General features: G+C 53.9%; 3 long non-coding RNA genes across 4 annotated transcripts; 1 reads left to right on the top strand and 2 right to left on the bottom strand.

The window, feature by feature from the left end:
• The first annotated feature begins 824 nt into the window (after nt 1-824).
• LOC103549645 (uncharacterized) lies at nt 825-25779 on the top strand. The gene is made up of 3 exons (XR_011528289.1): nt 825-1607; nt 18998-19363; nt 24594-25779. It is a non-coding gene; the product is annotated as an uncharacterized lncRNA (long non-coding RNA).
• On the bottom strand, nt 9703-12727 carry LOC139076551 (uncharacterized). 2 transcript variants are annotated; one of them, XR_011528291.1, is made up of 3 exons: nt 12472-12727; nt 10929-11017; nt 9703-9857 (listed from the first exon to the last, which is right to left on the bottom strand). It is a non-coding gene; the product is annotated as an uncharacterized lncRNA (long non-coding RNA). The 2 variants fall into 2 exon arrangements; XR_011528292.1 differs by lacking the exon at nt 12472-12727 and having other exon boundaries at nt 9703-9931; nt 10929-11025.
• Nucleotides 19474-24602, bottom strand: LOC139076550 (uncharacterized). The gene is made up of 3 exons (XR_011528290.1): nt 24455-24602; nt 22368-22653; nt 19474-21562 (listed from the first exon to the last, which is right to left on the bottom strand). It is a non-coding gene; the product is annotated as an uncharacterized lncRNA (long non-coding RNA).
• Nucleotides 25780-26778: the final 999 nt, after the last annotated feature.

Here is a 26778-nt window from a genome sequence, read left to right as displayed (position 1 = left end):
AAAGTGAAGTATCTCCAGTGCCCTCCAGAGGGGGTCCCTTGAGAGCCTGAACTACAGGACCACCCCCTCCCAGCGAGGGTCTGGCTTTCTCCTCCCACTGAAAACACCAAAAATCCTGGACTTGCCTTAAACACATCAGGGCGCTGGTGCAGGGTGTGGCCAAAGAGATCAGAGTGCTGAGTCAGCTCACGGGGCTCCTCCTGCAGGCGCTCCTGTCCCCAGAGGGTGAGGTCTTTGTGATGAGACAGACGGCTGGGCAGGCTGACAGGAGGCTGCTCCCTCAGGAAAAGGCGAATCAGGAAGAATCCTGAGCCAGCTCTGAGGGCCTGGGGGTTAAAGTTCAGCTCTCATCGCTTCAGCGGATTCCAAGGCCTGGGTTCCATCCCCGGGTGCAGAACCACATCACCCATCTGTCGGTAGCCACGCTGTGGCGGCGGCTCATGTAGAAGAACTAGAACGACTTACAGTAGGATATACAACCTTGCACTGGGGCTTTGGAGAGGAAGAAAAAAGAGGAAGATTGGCAACACATGTTAGCTCAGGGCGACTCTTTCCCTTCATAAAAGAGAAAAGGAAGAATTGTGCCCCCAAAGCAGCTGTGGGGTCACTGCAGAGCAGGGGCAAAACAGGGAGAGTGGCCGCAGTTCAAGTTCACATTCCCCGGTAGCCACAACCACTCAGACAGTCAAACTGCTAGGGACGCACTGCACAGATGATGCCACGGATGTGGAAGGAAGAGACAGCCCTCCCTCCAAAGGCATCGACCACCCACTGTCTCCTGTGTCTGAGCACTTGAAAAGCGAATCAACGAGGACAGAACTGGCAAAACTTGAGGGGAGATTCAGGGAGATGACAGATCCTGAGATCAGGAGACGTGGATGATGGGACAGACCCTGAGATCAAGAGATGTGGAACAGGACAGACTCTGAGATCTGGAGAAGTCGATTATCAGACAATTACAGTTACTATGTTTGAAGGAACACAATAATGCAATTGGATATCTCTGCAGGTATAGGGAACCTCAGAAATTTTCAACACAGAAGGAATATTTCTTCAATTTCTGGTTTTGACTGTATGCCGTGCTATAAATGGACAGCAGCCACACAGAGCATGTGGCTAGTGGACTGAGCCAGGAATTAACAACCAAAAATAACTCCGAATCCCTATATTTGGAACGAAGCTCAGGAACACGACAGGGGCCTCCCTGGGAACCTCTCAGGGCCTCTTTGCGTCGACTGGATCTGTTGTTGGGTCTTTTGGAGAGAAGGCCTTGCAGCTGCGGCCGTGAACACTGGTGTCAAAGTCACCTTAGTGACTTGATTGACCTTGTCTCCAGAATGTCAGTCCTGAAGAGACTCACTTCGCTCTGTGAATCCCACTTGGAGATGCTCTTGGGGAATTAATCCAGAAGAGAGGAGCGGCTCTGCACACTAAGGAGGAGTGTTGGAGTTCCTCACTTCTCCGCGGGTGGAGAGATACACCTGCTGTGTCCGCTGTGGGAAGCTCTCTATACACCTTCGTGCGACAGAACAGTGCAGCTGACATCAGCAGGACTGGAAGGACTATGACACAATAAGGCAGACGCAAAACTGCTCCTCTTGTAACAGGTAGGAATCAGGGTTGTTCACAGAAGACATCCTGGAGAATTTGTTTTTAATTGTTTAAATGGAATGAAGTGATTTTTATTTTTTTAAATGGATTTTATCATATTTGTGTGGTTAGTTTTTTAAAAATGTATTTGATGTGCAAACGAGGCCTTGATCCCACATTTCCAGCTCACACCCCTCCCTGGCACCATGTCTCGTCTCCAGGAGCTGAGAGACTCAGTGACATGCACCCCACAGCCGTTCCTGACACAGAGTCTCTTGTAAAATGAAGGAGACTCTCCTGGGGGTCTGGGGTCTGGATGGTGCGCCCCGAGTCCTCGGGTCTTCTGGTCCTGTGGCTGTGTCTTTGTTTTGTCAATTGCGCCCTCTTCTCTGGCGCTCGGCTGTTTGCTGCACCCACGGCCAGGAGACCACGTACTGAGAACCCACTGAACCCGGAACTTTCTGGGCCACCAAGTATTCCCGGGAAGACTGACTGGGAGGGTCCCCGAGTGTGTCCCCTCCTCCAGGCCGGCCGGGTAGAGGGCAGATCTGGATTTTCCCTCGGCTTTTCCTGGAAGCCTGGGCAAAGCCAGCCCCTCAGGGCCGTGGCACCCGGATCTCCCAGCTCCGCGTGGAGAGAGGATGAGGGCGACGGTCTGCTGTGACCAGAGGAGATGCAGAGCCGGGGCTCCGCCTGCAGAGGCTCTCGTCCATTCGACAGGCACCCTGTCCTGCCAGGTCTCTGCCCCGTTCCTGTGTCTCTCTGGCTGTAGGAAGCAGCAGGACCTTCAGAGGTTTGTCTGTTTTATGTATTTTTTTATTTATTTTGAGGAAGCCTGGCCCTGAGCTAACATCTGTGCCCATCTTCCTCTACTTTATATGTGGGACGCCTACCACAGCATGGCTTGCCAAGTGGTGCCAGGTCCGCACCTGGGGTTTGAACCGGCGAACCCCGGGCCGCCGAGGTGGAACGTGCACACTTAACCACTGCGCCACCTGGCTGGCCTTGTCTGTTTTAAGCAGCTGTTGTTTTCACTGGTTCTTGGTCCTCAAGCCTTGCAGTCTCTGAAGCTCGTCACCTGTAGGGGAGGGCCATTCCCTGGGTGGGAGCGGGGAGCTGGTGGAACAGAGGGGTCAGCAGAGAACAGTCACTGGAGGGTGACCAGCAGGCCCCATCTGCCGGGGGTGGGGGGGGGTGCGACCCGACCCCTGGAGACTCTGCTGTGGCTCGGGCCCTGGGCCGGCTCTGTCTCAAGGGCCTTTGAGATCGGGCCCTGTGGGGGGCACAACTAAACAGGCCATGTGTGCTGTGAGCTGCATGGGTGCTGTGGGGGCCTCCAGGTGCCCAGCACTTCAGGAGCCCGGGCAGGGACAGGCTCCAGGCTCAACCCCACCGTCCTGGCTGCCCTTTTAATGCAGACGCAGCTGTAAAATGAGTAAACTATTTTCTCATCGTAAGAACGAGGAATCAGTTCATGAGTATTTTTGGCACTATATCCTCCCCTTCATAAAAAGGGGAAAATGTGATGGAAACAAATGCCCTCTCCTACAGTCTGGTCGGAAGATGAACCGTGAGGGGAGTGAAGGCCACGTGGGGGAGGCGCGGCCTGCTGGCTGGCAGCCTGGGCGGGAACCACTGTGGAGGTCCATCTCATCTGTGGCTCGTCACCGTGGGGCGCTGACCCTGCACGTTTTCAGGGGACAGGAGCAGGCTGGGAATGAGGCTTCCTCTCAGCCCAGCTCAGTGGCTGGAGGCCTCGGCTCTGGCACAGCTGGTGCAGAAGCTTCTCAGTCTGTCCCATCCTAGATGCCTCACGCCCACCCCAGCCCCCATTGTTTCAGAGAGCGAGATATCCCCCCGGAGTTTATGCGGAAAGCAATCTGTCAGAGCAGCGCTCCCCACCTTCCCAGGCTCTCATTGGATTGCTTATCGCCTAATCGGAAGAGCTTCCAACAAGGCAACACTAGAGACCCTCAGTCAGGGTTTCCAGCCTCAGCCAGTTCTCTGTCCTGTGGTTGTGGGGTGGTGCGCAGCACTCTGGCCTCTACACACAGTGCCAGCAGTAACCCCTGCTCCCAGAGCGACATCCAAATGTCCCCAGATGTTGCTGACTGCCCCTGGGGAGGTAGGGGCTAGATGGGCCCCAGCTGAGAAGCACGAATCCGTCTAGTTGGTGAAATTGAGCCATGGCAACAAGGTTAATTTTAAGAGAGATTTTTTGGAAGGTCAGCCTTGTGAAATCAGAACAGATAGCTGTTTTCAGTGTATGATGAAAGGGAGACTATTATTAATTATTATTGCTAACCCCTGGCAGGCAGGAAGGGCAGATTGGCCTGAGGGTCTGTGCCCATGAGCAAGGCAGCTGGAGTGAAAGGTCTGTCCACCCTTTGAAAGGGTCTGTGTCGGGTGGACGGGGCCGTGAGGATGGCGGTCGAGAAGACGGAGGACACGGGGGGCAAGCCAGGAAGCTGGCGGATGGCCATGTGCTGTGTACTGCCCAGTCCTCAGTAAAGTTACTGACTTCTCAAAACCAGATTGCAAGTGAATTTCCTTGGGGGAAACTGTAGTGTGTGCCTGGTAGTTCAAGACTAAACTGAGGAGGCGTTACAGACATGGCAGCGGGGACTAGGGGCCCGGGAGGTAGGAAGATTGGAAATTCACAGAAGCCACAGAGAGGGAAACCACTCACACAAACTATGCTTCTGGGAGTTTGGGCCAAAGTTACCAAAACCGATGGGAAAGATAAACTCAGGACCCAAACAAATTATTTTTTTGTTGGTGCTCAGCATCCTTTCTACCGGCGGGATTGTATGGAAGCAGAGTGTGTGCCGGGGCACCTGGCGGCAGGAAGAGCTCTCGCTCCGCAGCGCGGCAGGCGGCAGGCGGCAGAGTCCCGGGCTGGGAGTCTGGAACGCAGGCTTGGACCCCAGCTCCGCCCTCTTGACTCTGTCTCTGGGTGTGTGACTCCCCATCCGGACCTCAGCGCCCTCACAGGGGAGACGCAGGGACCCGGCACCTCAGACCTGTCACAGAGGCGAGTGAGACCACAGGGAGGAGCACAACAGAGCCCCCGGGTCTCAGGACGGACGGAGGAGCTGGGTGCTGTCGTCTTCCGTTGTCCTCGATTCACAGGCTCTGAGACACAAACAGCTGCAGGGATGAGGGTTCAGACTCCAGGAGAAGCACATTCAATTTAGAGCAACTTGGATTCAGGGAAAATTGAAGAGATCTGAACTTCCCCTTTTCATAACTTTACCTTTTGATTCTAATTCTGCCAAATGAAGTCACGTTGTCATGACACCCCTTTCGTGCCCCCTCCCTTGGGCTAAACTTGGGTTTATGTAACTACTCCTTTCGTGACGAGTGAGCATCACCTGAGTGGAGTTCACAGTGGGAGTGGGGGCAGGGAGGGGAGGTCCCCACGTGGATCAGACTCTGGGGGTAGAGTTCAGATGGCACCCACGCCCTCCACAGAAGACACTGGCAAGCCTCCCAGTCCTGGTTGTCCCTCGAAGACCATCCCCGCCCGCTTCCCCAACACAGTCGCTTGGCATCCACCCTTCCCCCATGAAGCAGCACTTGCATCAGTGAAAGCGATTGTGTGAACAATGTGGAAGCAGAAAGCAGTGACTGAGAGGCACGGGTAGATTTAGCACCAGTCCAGTCTCATACTCTCAGCAAGGAAGCTGTCTCGGGGAGGTCGACGGGGCTGCTGGAGGGAACACAGTTCCCTGGGCCCGGGCCTCTTAGGACGTGGGCTTCCCAGAGCTGCAGAGAGATCTCGTCACCTGCTCTCTTCCCATTGCGTTATATAAATGAGACCTTTGGGGTGCCTGCCCAGCTCCCTAGACCTGCCCCCCGCTGCCAAGTTCTTGCCACACGAGGCCCCACCCTCGCCCTCGGCTGGGCCCACCTGACTGGATCGATAAATGGTCTCTTGAGAAACTGGAGTTCATATTTGGACTCAGCTAGCCTGTCTCCACCTGTGCTGCTGCCAAGGCACCCACAAAACCTCGGGAGATGAGGCGGCACCTTCCACCTCGTGGGCACAGAGGCAGGGAAGAGGAGACTGAAGGACGGGAAGGGAGGCGCTGAGAAGCTGCAGCCAGAGGCAGGTGGGCTCCTGTGCTTTCCAGGCGCCGGCTCAGACCCACAAGAAGCCCGGTTTCCTTTGGGTTTATGACAGATCCGGAATCTCCCTATAGATTCCTCTTCTGGCTTGAGCTGTCCAGAGTGGACGGATACTAACCAGGAGAGTCAAGGACCATAAGGTAAACTGACGTCTGTTTCCTCCTAGTTTCACGCACTGGTGATGTCATCTTCCCAGGAGAAAACAGAGGTGGCGGCCTTCCTTGACAGAACAGCCTGCAGTGTCCAGTTGACTGCCCTTCCTTATGTCATGTCACCACTGGAAAACCAAGAGCTATTGGCAAGATCTTTAGGTCCACGTTGCCACCTGAGGAATTTTCAAAGGGCTTTGCAATTCCTAGAGTAAGAGCGCTTGGTCGAGCCTGGGTCACTGGACAGCCATCACTTAGCTCAGATCTGGAAATGATAGCGCGTTCCTCAGACAAGACCCAATCATGTTGGTTTCTAGTTATAAGCTATGGTTACGTGAAAAATAGGGCCCTCATCTCCCCCCTAAGACCTTGTAACCTCTTTTCTACTAGTTATCACTTCACTAATAGTAAGTTGGTGAGTTCTTAAAGCATATTTCTCCCAGGACAAAACTGAGTCTCAAATATCAGAGAAGCATTCTGCAGCCATCTGACCTTTGGGCCAGAGACACTCTTGGGTTACTTAATTTTTTTATTTTTGGGGAGGAAGATTTGCCCTGAGTTAACATGCATTGCCAATCCTCTTCTTTTGTTTTAATGAGGAATATAAGCCCTGAGCTAACATCTGTGCCAATCCTCCTCTACTTTGTACGTGGGATGCCTCCACAGCACCGCCAATGAGTGGAGCAAGTCTGAATCCGGGATCCAAATCTGTGAACCCGGCCACAGAAGTGGAGGGTGTGGAACTTTAACTGCTCAGCCACAGGGCCGGCCCCTTGGGTTGCTTAATCTTTAAAACTAGAAGTGATTGTTGTCAAAACAGCACCTAGATCTGATAAGTAGAAAAAAAATCGTTTCAATCTTACAAGGTTCGCCCAGTTGGAGCGGAAGCACAGCTGGACCCCATGTATTCCGATTCTTGGTCCGACGGTCCCCTCTGTGTACGCCTCTGTGTCTGTGATTTCTTGGTGAAATATCCGTGCTGGGTTTCCATGGTAACAATCCCCTTCTTCTGCAGACACACACAGACATCTTGGTTCATGAAAGTTGAAGGTTTGATCAGGTCTTTAGTTGAGGACAAGCTGTTGTTTCCCAGAGGTAGTGAGATGCAGGCGACGGGTATCCATTCCTGAGGGTCACTAACCCTGTGGCCTGGGAAGGTGAGTAGGGCATGGGGCTGGTTGGGCTGCGGTGTCCTCCATTCCTTCCTGTGTGTCCTCGCTGGGCGAGTGCCCTGACAGCTGACGCTCACTGGACTCTCCGGTCAGGGGCCAGCCTCCAGGCTTTACTGAGACCACGCTGATTAAGGTTTTGGAAATCTCTCTTGCTCACTGCTGTTCCCAGCCCACTCCCCCAACCTCTGCAGGATCTCCAACCGCCTGCACCATGGGCTCGTCTGCGGGAAAATGCAGAGAAGCTGGAGGTCAGAGCCCAGGGCCTTGGGGAGACTCAGTCATGTTCTCTCTGGAATTTCGATTTCTTTTCTTTTCCATCAGTGCCCCACCCACCCACCGCACAGTCACATCAGCGTCAGGCGCCACTAAACCCGGGGACTTATTGGAGCTACTTCCCCCTCCATGGATTCTGTCGTCATCTGTCAGAGAGAGATCTACTTACAGACACCCTTTTGGAACGAGCTCGTGGTTCACACCTGGCATGTTTTCTCCACCGGGTTGTGCCCAGAGGGTGGTGGGTGGGACCAGAAGGTGTGAGGCCCAGAGGGTGGACGAGTGCCCCCACACTCGACCCCAGCAGCTCCTCTTGTGTTGTGCTTAATTTTGTTTAAAGAGAATGTCCTGGAACACATGGAAACTACAAAAAAACCACAGTGCCCAATGGTGCACAGCTGGCATCTTAAACATTCACGTTAACAACACGCTAATACATGTGACGTTTGCCCATGAGCATGGAATAATAATTTGCGGTGATACCTAATTTTAAAAGACGTCAGTGAATTGCACAAGGAGTCAGCACGATTCTTCCCAATCGGGTGGAGCCATTGGGCTGAAACATGCAGGTGGGGACGGCCTTCGGTCAGCAAGAGACTGTCCTTCCCTTCCTATTTCCAGTGTGGTGATATGCACCTTAGTGAGGCCGCGGTTTTACTCAGGCTGCAGAGCATCCTCCTACCTAGAGATGAAGGGCACAGGGAGACGGAGCACCAGGACTGCCGCCAGTGGGAACGCGCTGCACCCGCAGAGCACAGGCGAGCCCACACTCACTCAGAGACCCCAGGACGCTGGAGTCAAAGCCTCTGGGTAAGCGCCACGTGCCCCGGGAAAGCGCACCCACGGGTGTGGGCACTGGGGCTGAGAGGCAGGAGGGAAACAGCTTGAGCCCAGACAGGCCACTGGCAGGGCAGAGGGGGAGACACACGCGTGCCCCACCTCACACGCACCCCCAATACACACTGACCCCGCCTCACGCCTCCCCCAGCCTCACAACGACCCCCAATACACACTGACCTCTCCTCATGCTCCCTGCCTCGCACACACCCCCACCTCACGCGCACCCCCAGTACACACGGACCCCGCTTCACGCCTCCTCCAGGATCACACCGACCCCGCCTCACGTCCCCGCCTCGTGCGCACCCCCAATACACACGGACCCCACCTCACGCTTCCTCCAGCCTCACACCGACCCCCAATACACACGACCCATGCCTCACGCACACCCCCAGTACACACTGACCCCGCCTCACGCCTCCCCCCCACCTCACGCCCCCCGCAAGCCCCTGCCTCACGCTGATCCCCAATACACACCGACCCCGCCTCACACCTGCTCCTGCTTCACGTATGCCCCGGCCTCATGCCCCCAGCCTCAAGCGCACCCTGCCTCAGACAGACCTCGCCTCACACCCACCCTGCCTCATATCCACCCCAGCTCACACCCACCCCCGGTCTCATTCCCACCCGCAGTCTCCTGGGAGATGGGTGAGGGGGCAGGGCCCTGGGCCCCACGTGACCCTCCTCCCATAGCTGTCCGGAGAGGATTCCCCAGACTTGAGGGTTAGTCATAAATAGAAAGAAAGGAGCACAGGATCCATACAGAGAGACAGGAAGACCACAAAAATGAAATAAAGGGAAAGGAATGAGTAAAACACACAGCAGAAGAAAAAGAAAAATGTGATCTGGAAGGGAAGGAAAACTGTCACCAAAAATATCACCTGAAACAAAATATCTCGCTTCCAAATTAAGAAACACACACAGCACACGAGGGAAGACACAGCAGTTTCTTTAAGGAGAAATAACTACAACCCAGAACTGTAACATGAAATAAGACAACAAAACTAAGACCAACTGTGACTTTGTATCAGTAAATGCCCATACGTCAGCTCAGCTCACCTATGAAAAAAAGAGACTGTCAGGATGAATGACAACGCGAAATGCAGCACACCCTGTGTGTGGAACAGACCTAAGACAGAGGGATCAGAGGGTGTGCAGGCACAGGCCTGAGACAGAGGGACTCGGAGGGTGTGTAGGCACAGGCCTGAGACAGAGGGACTCGGAGGGCGTGCAGGCACAGGCCTGAGACAGAGGGACTCGGAGGGTGTGCAGGCACAGGCCTGAGACAGAGGGACTCAGAGGGTGTGAAGGCAGAGACCTGAGACACAGGGATCAGAGGGTGTGCAGGCACAGACCTGAGACAGAGGGACTCGGAGGGTGTGCAGGCACAGGCCTGAGACAGAGGGACTCGGAGGGTGTGCAGGCACAGGCCTGAGACAGAGGGACTCGGAGGGTGTGCAGGCACAGGCCTGAGACAGAGGGACTCGGAGGGTTTACATGGAAAGATGTGCAAAGCATCCTGGGGAAATGGTCCTGAAATAACATCCACATTTCCGGCTTATTTTTTTATTAGACATGTAAAAATCAAAAGAGCCACACAAATACTGGTTGAAAGTCCTCCTGGTGGTGGTGGTAGTGCTGGTCCAGAAGCAGATGAGTTAGCATCTTAGAAAGCTCAGCGTCTCACTGAGGTTCCCAGCGGAATCTGCAGATAAAAGTGACTTCAGGCCGTCTTGAAAAGATTAGTCCACTTGTGGTGCTGAGACAACTCAACGCCGTCTGAGAAATCAACCGAATCCACAGCTCACACCTTTCAGTCAAATAAATTCTAGATAAACCAGAGTCTAACTGGGGACAGTGGAAGTGGGCAATGAAAATATGAGCGATTTTCAATAAGGGGCAGGTCTCTCTCACTATGACACAAAAGTCCAGGAGATAAAATAAAATAAGTGAAAATAAAAGATTAATAAATTTGAGTGCACAAAAATAAAGTACATCTTCAACAGAAAAACAATGTAAACACAATCCGAAGAGAAAACAACCAAACTGGGGTATTTGCAACCTATAGTCCTAGAGAAAAGGTTAATTTCTTTAGTAAATAAGAATACCAACAAACCCGTATAAAGACCACAGACCTCATGGAAAAATGAGCAACAAAGACGAACAGACATTCACAGCAAAAGAAATACATTGACCTTAAAGTCATGAAAAGGTTCAGGACACCAGGAAATGCAGGTCAACACCACAGGGAGCTCTGTGGAGGGGTCTGCGAGCTGTGTGCCAGCCCTTCTCCCCTCCCCGGGCACCTGCAAATGCACCTGCGTCTCCCCTGCAGCCGGCTGTGGCCACCATGGGAAGCAGAGTGGACAGACCGGAGTGGAGAGTGCCCCGTGGATTGCCCTCCCCTACCCTGTCCTTGAGTGGGGACCCAGCGTGACCACACGGACAAGACAGGATCCGAGCGCAGCAGGAAGCAGGGGCCGAGTGCCTGAGCGACTGCGTGGAGCGAGCTGCTCAGTGCATGGGCACTGGCCTTGCACCAAGGAGGAAGAAATATAGGTGCACGAACGGAGGGTGTTTGTAAGAGAAAAAACCCTCAGTAGGAAGGTGGTCAAGTCAATTCTGGTACATCCAGATGACGGGAAACTGTGCAGTTTTGTTTGAACGAGGCAGCTCTATATGTGGTGATTTAGAAAAATGAAAATGCACGCCAGGGAAGAACACAGAGTGGGGTCGTGTGCAGCGTGTGCTGGGATGTCTCCATTTAAACACTCACTTGAGCTAGGGCATGGGGTGAGCGAAGGCTCTGCTGGTCTTCATCCACCTCCTGTACTGTTTAAATTTTGTGCCAGGTGCATGTGTGACCTATAGGAAAAAAACAAAACAAGAAATTCTTAAAAATAAAACACAACTGACTTTCTATCTTTTCTCCTCCCGAGACCCTCATTAAAATGATGTAAGGGGCCTAGAGCACCCAGGGCCTTGAAGGGAACAGGAGGGGCCAGCAGCAGACAAGAGGCTGCAGCCTTCCCTGGAGATGGAAACGGGGACCGATGAGCAGGAGGAGGAGGGGAAGGGGAGCGTGTGAACCCTGGGGAGGAAGACCTCCAAGGAAGACCTGAGGGAGAGATTATTCAGGGACCCAGGGAACCGTAAAAATAAGAAGCCCCTCCAATCAGTGTCTTCAAGACTAGGCTGTTCTTGGAGAACAATAAAGACAGTGGAGTTCAACAACAAGAAGTTCAACAGAGGGAAAGAGAATTCAAGAAACTAGAGTAAAAAGAATGAAGATGGGGCCAGCCCCATGGCCGAGTGGTTAAGTTTGCGCACTCCGCTTCAGCGGCCCAGGGTTTCACCGGTTCGAATCCTGGGCGCGGACATGGCACCACTCGTCAGGCCACATCGAGGCGGCATCCCACATGCCACGACTAGAAGGGCCCACAACTAGGATATGCAGCTAGTACTGGGGGGATTTGGGGAGAAAAAGCAGGGGGGAAGAAAGATTGGTAACAGTTGTTAGCTCAGATGCCAATCTTTAAGAAAAAAAAAAGAATGAAGATGAAGATTCTGAGACAAAGACAGAAGATCAGACTGGGAGTTCCAGCTCTCCACTAATAGGCATTCAGGGAAGAGAATTAGATAAAATCAAATAAGGGGATTATCCCAGAAGCAACACAGGAACATTTCCTAAACTGAGGGCCAGAGGCTTCAGACTGAAAGAGCTGCCAGGGCAGATGGACCCTGGAGCATCACGACAGACCCTGGAGCATCGTGCTTCTGCCGCTCGCTGGCTCTGTCGCCTTGGGCAAGATGCTTAACCCTGTAAAAAAGAATGCCAGCCACAACATCTAATTCACGAGATCATAGACTTGAGTGACAACGCGTGTGAGTGCCTCAGAGGGCACCTGCACGCGTGGTCAGCCACTGCCCGCAGAGTGCAGGCGCAGCACTGGATGTGTGCCTGGGGAGGGTGGCCTGACCATTTTTGTTCACACTGCACCGACACCAAGTAGGAGACCATGAGCGCAACGCCGCTGCTGTCAGAGTCTTTCCACCTCACAGCCCCGGCTCACGCTTTCAATGTCCTTTAATATGGCAGGTCTGCCTTGAAGGTGAATTTGAATTTTATTTTTCAACACAGACCAAAGTAATCTTGGATCATTATTTTAAATGAAGCATGTGATTCAGACAGGACTATGGCACCCACCCCAAAGTTAGATGTGCCCTCGGCCGTCGAAACGAGGCAGTGTGGCAGCTGTGGCTCAGAGGCTGGACTCCGGTGTCAAAACTCAGCCCCACTGCCCACTTAATGAGCTCACCTCCAGGAGCTGCCGTGAGCTCCCAATCATGACAGCCTCAACTGTGAAATGGGTGGCAGTGTCTCAGATCTCATGGGGGATTCTAGGGTGACCAGCTATCTCAGTCTGCCCAGGACCAAGGGGTTTCTTTGGATGCTGGAACTGGGACAGCCCTGGGCAAGCCGGCTGGCCCCCACAATCTGGAGCTTGAGAAGACTTGTCAGCAGGACACTTGGTGAGGCTCTCCCAGTCAGCCGTTCCTATTTCTCACAGGTTACTATAAAGACAATTCAGAAACAATGAGATTTTGTTGAAAAAAACAGTGAGATTGATCAGCCTGCATGCTGGCAAGCTTCTGAGCCTGTGGGCCCTCTGCATGCTGTTGCTGGGCACGGCCACTTGGCTTGTTTGACCAATGGGACATGAGCAGATGCTTGACGAGTGCACGATCTTGGGGTTGCTGCTCTTGCTGTAGGGCACATCTCACCACCGCGTGAAGAAGCCTGTTTGCTGGCCTGAGAATACATGAGCGAGAGGCAGGAGCCACTGGCCACTCCATGCACACCAGTGAGACTACCAGCCCCAGCCACCAGGACAACCGCCCGCCAGCCTCAGAACCAGGACCATGATGCAGCCACGTTAAGCCCTAGGTGTGCGGGGCTGTTATATAACTGATTGAGAGGTTTTGTTAAAAATTTAATGAACAAAGCTGGAGCTGTTTGGTGCATAAAATCAGGATGTGGAAACGGTTCTGCGTACTGACATGAGAGAAGAACACAACCTTTTATAAAGTTTAGAGCTAAGACCTAAAGAAACATATAAAACTCGCCTCTAGCTCGGATGCACAATGATCTCTTGAAGTTTTTTTTCCTATTTGAATGGCTACCTCTTTGAAAATTTCTCTTTATAAAAGAAAATTTCTTGTAAACAAATCCAGATTAGGTGTTTGGGACTTAGGTATTCCCTTACCTCCCTCGTGCATTTACATCTCAGAGGAGGAAGTCTGCAATAAAAATACAAAATTCTCAACAATTAGTATCAGAAGTATGACTCCATCATGGGGTAGATCTTTCAGGTCAGGGTTCTCAGAGTGCAGTCCCCAGGGAAACGACCTGTCCGGTTTGCCCCGTCTTTGAACTGAAGTGCCATGTTCCCAGAACCCCATCGTCTCTGGTAGACTCCATTCCGGGAACAACAGGGAAACATCATTTGGGAATTTGATAGAAAAGCAAATTCTGGGTGAATTCTGCCATGGACCCGCTGAATCAGAGCCTCGGGGAGTGGACCCGTCAGCTGCTTTCAACTGGCCCTTCAGCCATGACGATGCTGCTGAGGGTTGAGCCCCAGTCCAGGAGGTGTGGGGTCCAGGCCAGTTGGTGAGGGCCCAGGGAGGACTCGAGCTGAGCAGTCACCTGTGTGACCCAGCGGCTGGGTGAGATCTGGAACAGCTCCCGCTGGCCAGTGGACCTGTGGTCTGACCACCAGCTCCCCAGGCGAGGGGGGTCCGACTCAGCCCCAGGCCTGCCCAGACTCAGGGGCCTCTTTGTGAGGGCTCCTCTGAAGAGGGCCTTCCTGGCTCCTCCTTGCACGTGGGGACATCGTCCTGATTTCCAGCAGGTGGCACTTGCTAATCACCCCTGTTAGAAATCTGAGGAAACCCAAGCGTTGACTCAGCTACTGGAACACAAGGTGTCATTATCTGCAAAGCACTTGCAGTCAAATTATGCCTTCAGCAGTGATGAAGAGAACTGGTAATGGGCATAATTAGTAGTTGGGTGCAGTCGTGTGAAATTAGAAAGCATACTCGCTTGTGCTCCAGTAACACTGAGACTAGTAAGCACAGATTTTTTGAGGAGGAAAAAAAAAGGGGTGACATTCTGAAATTCAGCACCTGTTTCCTCCATCACGTTTTTCACTCACTGTGCTTTGTGGTGCTATGCCAACATCATCCATCCTGGTGAAAGTCTATGAGATGCCTTCACGAGACTGAGAAGAAAATACAACAATTTAGTGATGAGTGTGTGTAACCAAAACTGCAATCTCCTTCTATTTCTTAAGGAGAAAACTGGAGGCAAAGTAAAAACAGTGACCCTATAAATTTTTGTTATAGCCCCATTATTTCACAGTTGCCTTAGAAGAAAAAGCACACAGTGTAAGTTTTCTGCTACCTGAGAAATTGCCCCACGTGGTATCGACTTGGCAACTCCCATGTGTGACTGTCTGTAGTCTTGGGGATCTTTAGCAAAAGCAGTAGGACCAATGGTTGTGGGGCCACTCTGAGCATGAGCTGCGGGCAGCAGAATGGAGGCGACATGGGCCCTGAGCCCCGACCTCTCCCACAAGCCAACGAAGGAAACCTAGTCGGTCACAGCAGCCCATCAAGCCAGATGGAAACTGTGCGAGTCCCACCTCACATGGAATGTACCCGGTGCCTGCTGTGCACTGACCCTGGGAAACCTCGGCTACTCTGGCTGTTTCCCAGATTCTGGAGACAAGTGGGCATTGGGATTAGCAGTGACGAGGGCCTCTCAGAGTTTTGAATAGATTGTCTTGTAACTTGTCTCAGAACTTAGCCAGGAATGAAGCATTTCACTATCGTCCCAGGAAGTTAAATATAGCTGGCCATCCTCACCAGTGCCCTGGGTTGTGCTGGGCCTTGCCAATTAGCTCTGAAAGTCTCATAGAAAAGCCAGGCTTTCAAGGGCATTGTGAACATGGTCGAGAGTTTAAAACAATTCTGTTAGTGCAAAAGCCTTTGAATATCTGAGTCTATCTTGAGAGAGTTTCGTGCTGATAATTACACAATCGTGCCTGTTTATACATAGTTTAAACGCTGGCATTTAGTTTAGAGAAGAACAAAAAAATGAAAACAAAGATGAAACGAAAGTACAAGATCGTCTCAAAAAAGAAGAACCAAACACTGTCCTTTTGAAACGGGATTTCAAAATACCCTACAGTCGTTCTTTGTATTTCTGATTATTTCATGGGAAACCAAGACACAGACGACGCTAACACACACTTAGCAAGTCAAGATAGAGCCAGGAACAAAATGTCAACGCCAGATTCTTGTTCTGAGCTCGAGCAGTTGCTTCTGCTTACTTTTCTCAGCTCTCTGCCTTAAACCCACTTAAGAGTTAAAGAAAATCAATCTGTGTGTTTCCTGCCTGGACTTCTCAACTGCCTTTTTAAACTCAGCGTTGAGGGCTGGAAAGGAATTTGGGGAAATCCACCAGAAGGTTCCCACCGGGTTGGTTCAGAAATGGTGCTGGCGGCTTCCCATCTCCTGAACACCTGCCAACCCCCGACGGGAAGTCCCGGGATCCTGGACACTCTGCTCACAGTGGGCCTTGGCCATTGACCAGGAGTGGAGGGCTTGCCCAATGGCTCTGGAACCGGCCTGAGGCGGCTGGAGCTGCTATCCTCCCTGCGCCCCTTGCGGGAAGCCCTCCTCCAAAAGCAGGAAGGAAGCGACGGCTGAGTCACCAGCTCAGGCTCTCACTCCCGTCCGGGTGGCCTATAGACCCAGCAGGCGTTGCTCACTCTGGAAGCTGGGCTCAGGACCCAGCAGCCTGAGTTTCAGTCCTTTCTGTCTTCAGAGTTGTATTCGCCGTAGTTTAAAAACTACAGTGAACGAGGTTCAAAAAGCCTGACTTTGGATTCTCGGAGTGAGTGGAAAGGTGCCAGTGGAGACTGGACTTTTTCCTTTTACAATGAAGAACTGCTGCTTAAAAGCTCAGAGACTCGCTGTACGGCTTTGGGAAAGTAACCGAACCTCTGTTTCTGCGCTTACATGAAGCAGGGCTTGTATGGAATGTAACTCCTTGCTGGGAGAGTCCAGCGAGGGAGAGTGACGTCCCAGCCTGGTGCAGCTAACAGCAGGTGCAGTGGCCACCACCGCCAACGCTGCCATTCTTACTACTAGGTAGATGCACGTAGTAGGATCCACGGAGCAGATTCTCAAGGATTTGAGAAAAAGAAAAAAACTATACAAGCATCATCTGGATGCAGATGAGTGTTCTGTTTATGGTTCAGAGTCCTAGATAGGTATCTTGACTCCACCAAGTCAGGAGAGACAGACAATTAGCAATTGATTATGCATAGCACAGGTCAGGTAGCGATAAATGCTACGAAGAGGACCAAAGCAGAGGGAAGAGACAGAGGGTGAGGGAGGAGGGGAGGACAGTTATTTGATGTAAGGTATTCAGAGAAACGTCCCTGACAAGCGTCACTGGAGCAAAGTCCCAAAGGAAGAAGAGAGCAACAGGTGCGTGTCCTGGGCAGAACCATCCAGGGCAGAGACCAGCAAGGAGGCCCAGGGGCCTGGAGGTTGAGAAACATACAGGTGGGAGGCAAGGTCGGAGGATAGCAGAGCTGGATCACACAGGGGCTTGTTTGCATGGTGGGGTTTGGGATTTTAGACCGACTCCAGTCCGGGGTGTGAGCAGAGCAGTCGCATGCCTGAGTCCAGGTCCCAGAAGGCGGCTCTCCCTGCGGAGTAAGGAATAGAGGTCATTCCCGTGGTGGTGGGTCCTGCTCACCACGCTCTGATTGGCCCTACACTTCTAGCCTGGTGAAATAGAAATCTGGTTTTAAAGAACCACCTTAATGAGACGGAGACCTCTCCTACGACTCCACATCTTTACTTCAAAGGTAGCTTCAGAGTGGGTGTAGGATCAGGGGACATCCCAGGAGTTAGCGACTTTATCTCCATAAATTTATATTCTGAGTCCCTCCGACCGCATAAGCCAGAGTTTAGCTAGAATTGCAGATGATAATCCAGCCGGGAGTCCAAAGTACGTTTCAGCCCAGGGCCCGTCTGTCTGACGGGTCCTCCAGCCGCCTTTCCTCCTCCTGCCCAGGCTGCTCGAAGCTGCTGTCTCTGCCGCGGTCCATCGAGTAGGAGAGGCAGAGATGAAGGCTGGACCACAGGGTGATGGGCCTTGTCTGTGCTGGCGTCGTCAGGGCCATGTCCTCATTAGGGGCACATTGCTGCTCGCACGGTGCTTCCTCCAGGGGAAAGAGGGCCCCTAATTGTGCCTGCTGTCGTGTGACCTGAACGATGCAGGGGGCTCTGATGGGGTGTGAGACTGTGGCCTCCTTTACCTGGTCCCCTCACATACACAGGAGCCCACGGGGCCCAGCTGGGCGGTCCCATGGCCCAGGGCAAACCTGCGGGGCCTCCGTGCCCACACAGTGAAATGTGGAGGGACACGGTGTTCTGGAGGGAGGGGTGGAGTCCTGTTGTCAGCACCTCCATCACGACGTGACGATGGCGTGCGCGGAGAGAGGCAGGAGCATCGGGCCTTCCTCGAACTTCCCGTGATGTCGCTTCGCAGTGACTGAAACTGGTGTTGGGAAAGTAGCGCTTTGGAAGGCTGCTCACAGGCACTTTGTCCAGGAAGCGAGGGCCTTGCGTGCGGCCACACGGACTGCAAGCAGTTCCCATCAGATGCTCCACCGGACGGCCTGGGAGGAACGGCCCTGAGGGCTCCTGTTCCTGCGTGCACCCTCGACTCTTCCCCTGCCTCCGACACAAGGTACCCTGCGTGAGTGTAGGGGAAGCACGCCCACCAGCAGAACGGGCAGAAACCATGACCCCACAGCTCCCCAGAGCTGGCCGGATCCCTGCCCCTGCCTGCCCTGGCCCAGACCCGCCCAGCTGAGCACCAGTTGCTCGACCAAGCAGACCAGCGTTGGGCTGCGTGGGTCCTGGGCTGTGCGGGAGAGTGAACGGGCCTGGAGCAGGCGCCTGCCCCATGTCCACATCTCTGGAGGGCCACAGCCCAGAAGGCAGGGTTCTGCCTCCAGCCCTGGAGCCTCACGCCCGCTATGTACAGACAGTCCTCACCTCCAGGGAGGGAGAGGTGGCAGGGGGCACTTTGTGGGTGTGACAGCATTGGACCCAGACTCAGAAGACAGGGTACCTCTCCCAGCTGGACCCTAACTCGTCCTGGGTCCCAGGCTCTCCCCAACCTCGCTTTAGTCTCTTCACCTAAAGACAAAGGTGGGTGAGACAGGTGAGGGGCATCAACCAGAACAGGGCATTTCACACTGCAGGTCGCAACCAGCTGCCTGCTGGGAAAGGCTTAACAACCGGCTGGAGAGAGCGGGGCTGTGTTGAGGCTGCTGGTCCCCGTGGTGCAGACGCTCTGAGCTGGGAAGAGACATAAAGGGCAGGTCATTGAAAGGTGTTTCCGCCACACAATAGACACTGATAACCTCAAGAGCACGGGCCCCTATAATTTCATAAACTTGGAAAGCTTATACAATTTAACTTAACAATGGTTCTGTTAACAACCAATCCTGACAATTTACTGGTTGGATCTGGTGAGCCAGTACCTCCAGCACACTAGTGGCTCACTATGTAACTGAGGGGCCCGAAACCAATTTTAAAAGTCAAATAAACCAGATTAGTTTAAGTGAAGCTAGAATAGACTATAAAATCACAGCACGTTCCACCTAGTCAGGATGAGTACTGTTTTGTAAAATTTGTGTGAGGATCAGGTCATGACCTAAAATGTATTTACTTTTGTGGGTCTTTTAATAGGAAGTTGGAGCCGTTCTGGAAGCTGGAAGCTGCTCTTCTGCCCGATGCTGGTTTGAGAGGCAGTCAGGAGGGCTCCACCCCTGTCAACAGGACCAAAGTCCCAGAGTCGAGAGCTCGGCTGGGCCACTTCCTGAGGGAGATGCAGCTCCACGAGGCCTGGAGGCTGAGGAGAGTCAGGAGGAGACGCTGGAGAGGAGGGCCCAGCGTGGCCCAGCCTGCCCTGCGGCTCCTGGGGCTGCAGGTGCCAGTCGCACCTTCAGGGCTGCGGTTGGGTGTCCTCCACGGTGCTTGCGAGGGGGACCTTGAGGTTTCTTCTGGCCTCAGCTTCCTCTCACAACAACAAGGGTTGGTTCCTCGAAGGGCAAGGTGAGTAAACACGAGGTCGCGCCCTTCCTGTGGGTAGCCACATTGCAGCCTCCTAGGAGAGGATGCGGCCCATGTGCAGGTGCAGCAGGAACAGCAGGTCCACCCTACGGTCTTTTAAAAACATTTTTATTTTTAGATAATTGCAGTTCTGCATGCAATCATAAGGACTAACACAGAGATGCCGTGTGCCCTCTACCCGGTGTCCTTCAGTGGTGGCATCTTGCAGGGCTGCGGTGACTGTGGTATCAGATCACAGCTGGGAGACCACACAGACTCAGCCCACCCATCTCACTCAGCTCACACTGGTTCTACATGCATTCGTGTGCATGTCTTGATCTGTGCAATTCTAGCACACGTATGGATTCGTGTGGCCACCACCACTGCCAAGATGGAACATCTCTGTCCAACAGGGGCCCTCCTGTGGACTCGTCACAGCCACAGCCACCTCCCCTCTTCCCTGGCCCCCACCGTCCACTCTCCATCTCTACAATTTGTTGTTCTAAGAATGCTGTGTAAATGGAGTCATGCGGTGTGTGTGACAGGCTTTCCTCTCAGCCTGAGGCCGGCCGGGGTCGTGTGTCAGGAGCCTGTGGCCATCTGTTGCTGAGCAGAGTGTGCTCAGCGTCTGCCTGTCGAAGGAAGGGGTGGAGGCTGCCTCTGTGCGGCTTCTCTCACAGGTGGTTCTGCGCGCCTGGTGTCGTCGGGGGCATTTCTTCCTCCAGAGGGGATCTCAGTGCGAACATGGGCCCCCGTCACCTCAGGTCACCGAGGCCTCCCTGCAAGCACCCCAGAGAAGGACTGAAGAAGCACCACGTCATATTTAGGGGGGTGGAGGCCTGGCCAGGGAGCCACACTGATGGCATCCTGAGATCCTGGGGCTGTGTCTGCCTCCCTGGTTCTCCCCCACTGAAAGCCAGGGCCAGGCTGTCACTCAGAGGGTGTGGGAGGAAAAGCCCTGGGGGCAGAGCGTGAAATGCCACCAGAACTGACCGCTTCTGGTTCTCTGTACTCTGGCCGGACTGCTGTTCCGCACACAGCCCGCCCCTCATGGGCCCCACAGCCGCCGTCCCGTGTTACAGATGGAGACGCAGAGATGATCAGGGGGAAAGAGTGTGTTCACATGGAACTACGTGGAAGGAACAGGACCTAATTTAAGTGGTGTGTCACACACTAGGCGTGGTAACAGCAGTGTCAGTCAATCATTTTCATACGGTTAAATGAGATTTGTCAATGCCCACAGGGGCCGTGTGGGCCCCAGCGCCCAGCTTTGCCCTCTGCCTCATGCTGTCGCTGGCCCCCTCTGAGGCACAACCTGGCACATTTCCTCTTCAGCAGCTGCCACCCTCCCTCCCTTCTGTGTCACCCACACCCCGGAAGCTGGGAGTAATGACAGCCCAGCCTGCGTGAAGGGCGAGGGCAGTACTGGGCGGGGCCGTGACAGGTGGCTCTTCAGCCTCGAGGAGCCACCGAAGCCTCAGAAATGGGCTCTCAGTGTCCGTGCAGTGCTGCCATTGCACCTGCACCTCGGAGCCCAGCTTGGCCTCCTCTGTCTCTGCTGCTGCACCGTTGTGAACTGAGCTCACACAGGAGGTAGAGAGCTGCGGGGTGGCAAGCACCCTGGTTCCTTGCTGGCCACCCCTGGGTGGGCGCGTGTGTTGTATTTTTCTGATGTTCCCACAGGAGCTCACAAGTGCGGCACACATGCCAGGTGCTCAGTACAGGTCTGCTAAACAAATGACTCGGTAGGCAGAGTAAGTCACCCACATTGTATGGCCGCTGTGTAAAACTGGGTACAAATATTCATAAAACCTTGAAGGAAACAAACAGAAATAAACATACTTGTGTTGTGGTCTGGGCACGCAAGTATGTCTTCCCCTTTGAAGTTTCTTTGCTCTTCTGTGGGTCTTGTAGTCTGATGTTTGCTGAAGGACCAGCCTCCCAGGCTGCTGAGAAACCTTGCTCCTGGTTGCCATGGTGCTGAGGACAGTTCGGGACCCGCTGCTGTGCATGTCACGTGGTTCCCTGGACAGGGGTCTGCGGGTCCCACGCAGGCTTCCCACGGCTCCCGGGCCCTTGCTCCCGTGGAGCCTGTGCCGTGAGAATCGAGAGTCAGAGCAGAGTCCGCACAGCAAGTCCCAGCCCCAGTGGCGGGAATCAGCTGCCTCTCTCCTTTGCCTCCTGGATAATTTGATGGAGGTTCTAGAAGAAAAAAAAAATACATAGCTTCCTGTCATAGCCAAGAAGAGATTCTGAGTCTAGCAATTGCTGATTTCAAGAGTGTCTTCAAAAAGCACCTTGATATTTGGCTTAACATTGTCAAAAGTAACAAGTTAAACTTTATTATGATAAAAACCAAATAGTTTGAGGGAAAATTCTTCATAATCAGCAGTCGAGGTCTCAGCACCATCGGCTGTGTGGGGCGACGTTGCCCATTGACTCCAACTGGCAGACCCACCAATGCTAATCAGCACCAGTGCAAACGCTGCCACGGGGTTATCGTGAGGGCAGGACAGGTGTGGGCTGTGCCAATGGTTCCCAGATCTTGCTGGCTTCATACACAGAATTTACTTCCCACTCTCAGGAAGATGGCTGCAGACCCAGCCGCTTCCAGGCAGCCTCCTGCAGGCCGCTACCAGGGCCAGGCCACCCCAGCTTCTCTCTGGGTTTCAGAACGAGGCCTCCATCCGCAGCGGGAGAGACACTGGGGACACTGGGGCACTCAGCTTCGCCAGAGCGATGGTGCGCTCTCATGTCTCCAAGCACACAGCTCTGCGCTGGATGCGAGCAGGGAGGCAGTGCAGCCCCCACCCTCCAGCGATGGGCGCACCAGTGAGGCCTTCCGCCGCCCTCCTTCAGTGGACAGGTGGAGTGTGGCTGCATGGCGCCCTCGCCCCCAGAGTACTGGGCCTCCTGTGCACAAGCAGTGGCAGCTTCATGTGGATGCGGCCACTATTCAGCTTCTCCCCTCTGCGTAGCCCAAACAGCTAATACGCAGAAAGCTTACCGAGGGTGTGCTGTGACTCATCTCTCTGGACTTTGCGCACTTCCTCTCCAAGCTGTCAGTCACTGCAGAGCCCCATTCTTTGACGCCCAGGTGTCTGAATAGATTGTATCAGAATTCTGATTGAATGTTATATTCCTAGCTTTTTTGTGAGACAACAGGAGAAACCACCACACTCATTCCACAGGTACTAGTTGAGATTTTACTATGTGCCAGGCACTGAAGCACGGCAGCAAAGGTGAGTCACTGAGACTGCAAACGTCCTTTTAGGGGAGTGCAGAAGAGAATTCTGTCAAAGAGAGAAAAGGTAACAGTGAGTTATAATACAGAAGGGATTAGAGGTTCTTTCTATGACGTTGTCGCCTTCTCCTTTAATCCCTCAATATTTTCCTCTCTTATTATCACAGCTCTAGGGGAACAGATTCTAAGTCAGAAAATGAATGATCAATTCCTCTGTGCAGAATGCGGATCTGAGGAGGCACAGTGCTTGCACAGCTCTGTGGAGGCTGAGTGTGTTGAGGGAGGGGTCCTGGAAACTGCTGCACAGGGAAAGAGAGGCCCGTGCTCACAAGGCACCTTGCCCACTGATGGGGGAGCCCTGAGTCTTCATAGATTTGTTTCCTCCCTCTGAGCATATGTGTCTCAGAGCACTGATGTGTTATCAAAGCCTCCGATGAACTGCCAACTTCTTGCTCATCTGGCCCGATCAGTACAGCAAACCAAGTCAATGTTGTGCAAACACCCAGGTAGTCAGCTGTCTGGACGATATTCTGACCGAGGGCAGGAAAGCCCAACGATGGCGCGAGGTCATAAGTGTGCTAGTCTGTGATGTGTGGTGTAAACTGCTTCCGAATCTCCTGACTTGGGATGGAGAAGAGTGGATTTGTCAGCTCCATGGCCGGACGCCACAGGCCAGAGGCTGTGCTGATGTGGCCTGGCAGTGGCACCACACCTGGCACAGCAGTGCAATGGAGGCTCCTGTGTGGTTGAGTTTGTGGTGGTCTACCGTCATCCTCCAGAGCCCATCTGGGGTCAGTGGTGGGACTGGTGAGTTAAATGACCCTCTAGGTCTTTAAGGGCAGCCTCCATCTCTGTCTTTCCCCCAGGATGCATCACTGTTCGTGATTTTCCATCTCGGCTGCCTCTCGGCCTTCCCTGCTTGGGTGGCTCTTAACCCACAACCAAGGAACCCAGATGGGTATTCTGACAACTGTCACACATGTCCACACCAGTTTTCCTTTGGGGGCATGGGAGGTGAGCACTTGGATACACTGGACCCACTGTGAGCCACTCCTGGGCCAGGATGCATTTATTTCCTGGGCCTCACGAGTCCCGCTCTGACAGGGGCATGATGACCTTTTGGGTCCCTGGGTACCAATGTCACCTCAGACCCTGGGCCTAAGAGGCCTTGACATGTCCAGGTGTGCAGGCCCCTTGGGGGAGTTCTAGGGGAATCCTTACACATGCACTTGAATGGGTCCTCTCTTCCAGTCAGTGGGTTCTGGGGATGGAAACTGGGCAAGGGATTGAGATATTTTATTGGGACACTTTCTTCAGCCTCCCAATACCCATCTTTGACTTCCTTTGGTTGTATAAACTGAGTGATACCCTTGCTGGCAGGCTCTCTGTCCTGCCCCCACATGGTGCTCGGCTGGCCTGCTCTACAGCTCTCTGCAGTTCAGGGTGCTGGGGCTGCTTGTTGCCATAATTGCAACCACCTTGCTTCTGATGGCTAAACGTCACCACCTGGCCTCCACTATGTCCCCATCCGATCACCCTCATTGCTGTCAGGAGCCCAGTGAATGGCTTCTCCACCCTCAGCCCAGTTCCACAGTGGCCAGCTACAGCTGAGGGTCTCCGGACTACGTTTGCAAACAGGGTGCCCTCTGGGCTCTGTGGAGCATGTTTACTCTTCCATGCCACTTCTCCAAGCCTTTGGTCTGCCGTGACCATTTGGCATTTCCACCTCGTTTAGTGTGGGGCATTGCTTTTTACAGGCTTCCAAAGCCCATACTAGTGGCATGGGGGTACTTGCCAGAGTAGCAAATCCCCTATCATGGTTGAATGATCCCATATAAATAAAGCCTAACCTGATCAACCTTTGTGTTCTGCCTCCCCAAATCCAGTGTCCTCTGGATCTGGTTCTGCATGCACTCTCCCAGCTCCTGCTGGTACATGTTTCCTGGGTCCTGACGCTCGTTTGCTGACAGGTCCTTCCTTCCTCGTCAGACCCTGAGCTTCTCCAGCTGCGTGACACTGATGTCATGGAGGAGCAGAGCTGGAGCAGATCACTGGGGAATCCGTGTCATCATACAGACATCTCTGCGTCATGTTCCAGCACAGATAGAGCATTTGCCTTCAACAGGGAGAAGAAGGACACCTCTTCGGGTCCAGAAGATGTAGGGAAACCTGAGGTTCAAGAATTTGAGTGTATTGATCAGATGACCCTCCCTGAAGCCTCAGGGTCTCCCTTCTTCCCAACCAGGTCCTGCCATTGGGCAGCAGCCTCCCTTGGGTTGAGGGCTGCTGTCTTTAGGACTGAGTCTTGATCCACGGCTCTTTTTGGTTCTCTGGCTGCAGGAGAGGAGAGTGTCTATATGGCACCAAGGAAGCCCTCTTTTTGTCACTTTTTTTAAAAATTGGAGATCTTTTCATTGCCTTGTTCTTGGCAAGAGCCGCCTGATTCTGTAATGCAGATGGTTGCTGCTCTTCCCAGCCACTCCGATGCCCTGGATGCGGCACCCAGCAGTGTGTTTCTTTCATTGGGCTTCCACCCTGGCTCAGTGCTACTACTGCCTGGCAGGGCTGTGGTGCCACCAGTGATGTGCCACTTGGCATTCTGTGCTCAACCCCACCATACAGGCTGCTCCTGGAACACTCCTGGCCCCACCATCTTCTGCTGGGCTCCCCTGGACACAAACTCTGAAGCAGAGGTTTGTGTGCAAGAGGTTATTGGGAGTGTTCTCGGAAGAAAAGTCCTGTGAGCATGGGAGGGAAGAAGGATCGGGCAGAGGAGTATCTTGACCACTGTGCAGGTCTGCGGGGCCTCGGCTGACCCTCCGAGATGCTCAGCAGCTGAGGCTGCTGGTCAGTTGTCTTGATGGAGGCAGAGCCTTGGTCTTGGGGACTGGGGGCATCTGGATGGCGCACGACAGCACACCCTACAGAAGCCTCTGAGGTCTCAGAGTTAGAGGCAGCAACGGTGGAGTTTGAGCCAAGGAAAAGCTGCTGTCCTAACTTGCATGTTAAACTCGCAGTAAACACCATGTATGGAGGTCTTGACGGGATGAAGTCCAGCAGGTGACGAGGACCTGGAAGGAGACTCAGGTAGCCACGGTGAAGAATGCTTAGTAACCCTTTTCACGTGTACCTAAGCCTTTTTTTTAGGAAATGAGGATAAAACAGTGAAAAACCAGGCCTTGTCTTCAGGAAGCTTGTGTTCTGGTGTGTGCAGGGTGTGTGTGGGCTACCCAGATGGGGGAGGGGGGAAGTCAGGGGAGACACAGACCATACCTGAGGCAAGGAAGGAACCCCACAGAGGCCTGAGGGTCAGGAGGGCAGACCCAGGGCACTTGGCTTGTGTGAGCAGCCACTGCGCTGGGAGCTAGGGCAGCCTGGGAGCCAGGGTGGCCAAGGCCAGTGGACAGCAGAGGAGCAGGAGGGCAGATGGCAGGCATGGGGAGCTGAGGCTGACACGCAGAACCTCCAGACTGCGTGCTTCTCCAGACCCCATGGCTGCCCTGTCTCTCAGGTCACCTCCTGCTTCTCCATCCCCTGCAGCTGGCCTTCTCTGGACCACTGCGAGGGCTGGGTCCCGCCAGGTGATTCTTTTCCTTTGATACCTTCGGGTTTGAATTTCTTAAAACTCTGTGCATGTGCTAGTGTTAAATCTCAAACCCGAGTTAATCATACAGAGCCTCACAGTGTAAGAAAACGGAGGGAGGGGAGGGGGCACAGGGCGCCCCTGGCCCCAGATCTCGCCGGAGCTGGGCGGTCAGCAACGTGGGACTGTCGGCAACACGGGACGGCAGGGGCGTGGGCGCCAGGACCTACGCTAAGGCCGCCCTCGCAGGCCAGGCAGCTCCAGGAGTCGGCCCCCCCGCCCCTCCCCCGTTCCCTGCTCCCCGCCCCACGTCCCCTCCCGCGCCCCCGCCGGGTCCTCCCCTCGCCATGTTCTCCCCGCCGCCCGCCTGGTCCCCTGTGCTCAGTTACCCCCCTGCCCCCGCTGGGTCCCTCTCACGCCCCGCATCCGGTGGCCCGTGCTGAGCTCCCCGCCTGCCCCCACGGGGTCCCTCGGCCCGGTCCCCCTGCCGTGTGCCCTCTCCGCGGTGAGCGGCTCCCGGCGGGGTCCCTTCCGATCCTTCCTTTGAGGCCGACCCCGCCCCTCTCCAGACCTCGGCCAATGAGGAGACGG

Source organism: Equus przewalskii, chromosome 16 (genome assembly GCF_037783145.1).
Source record: "Equus przewalskii isolate Varuska chromosome 16, EquPr2, whole genome shotgun sequence".
In the NCBI taxonomy this organism is placed as follows: domain Eukaryota; kingdom Metazoa; phylum Chordata; class Mammalia; order Perissodactyla; family Equidae; genus Equus; species Equus przewalskii.
This window is presented reverse-complemented; position numbering and strand designations above follow the sequence as displayed.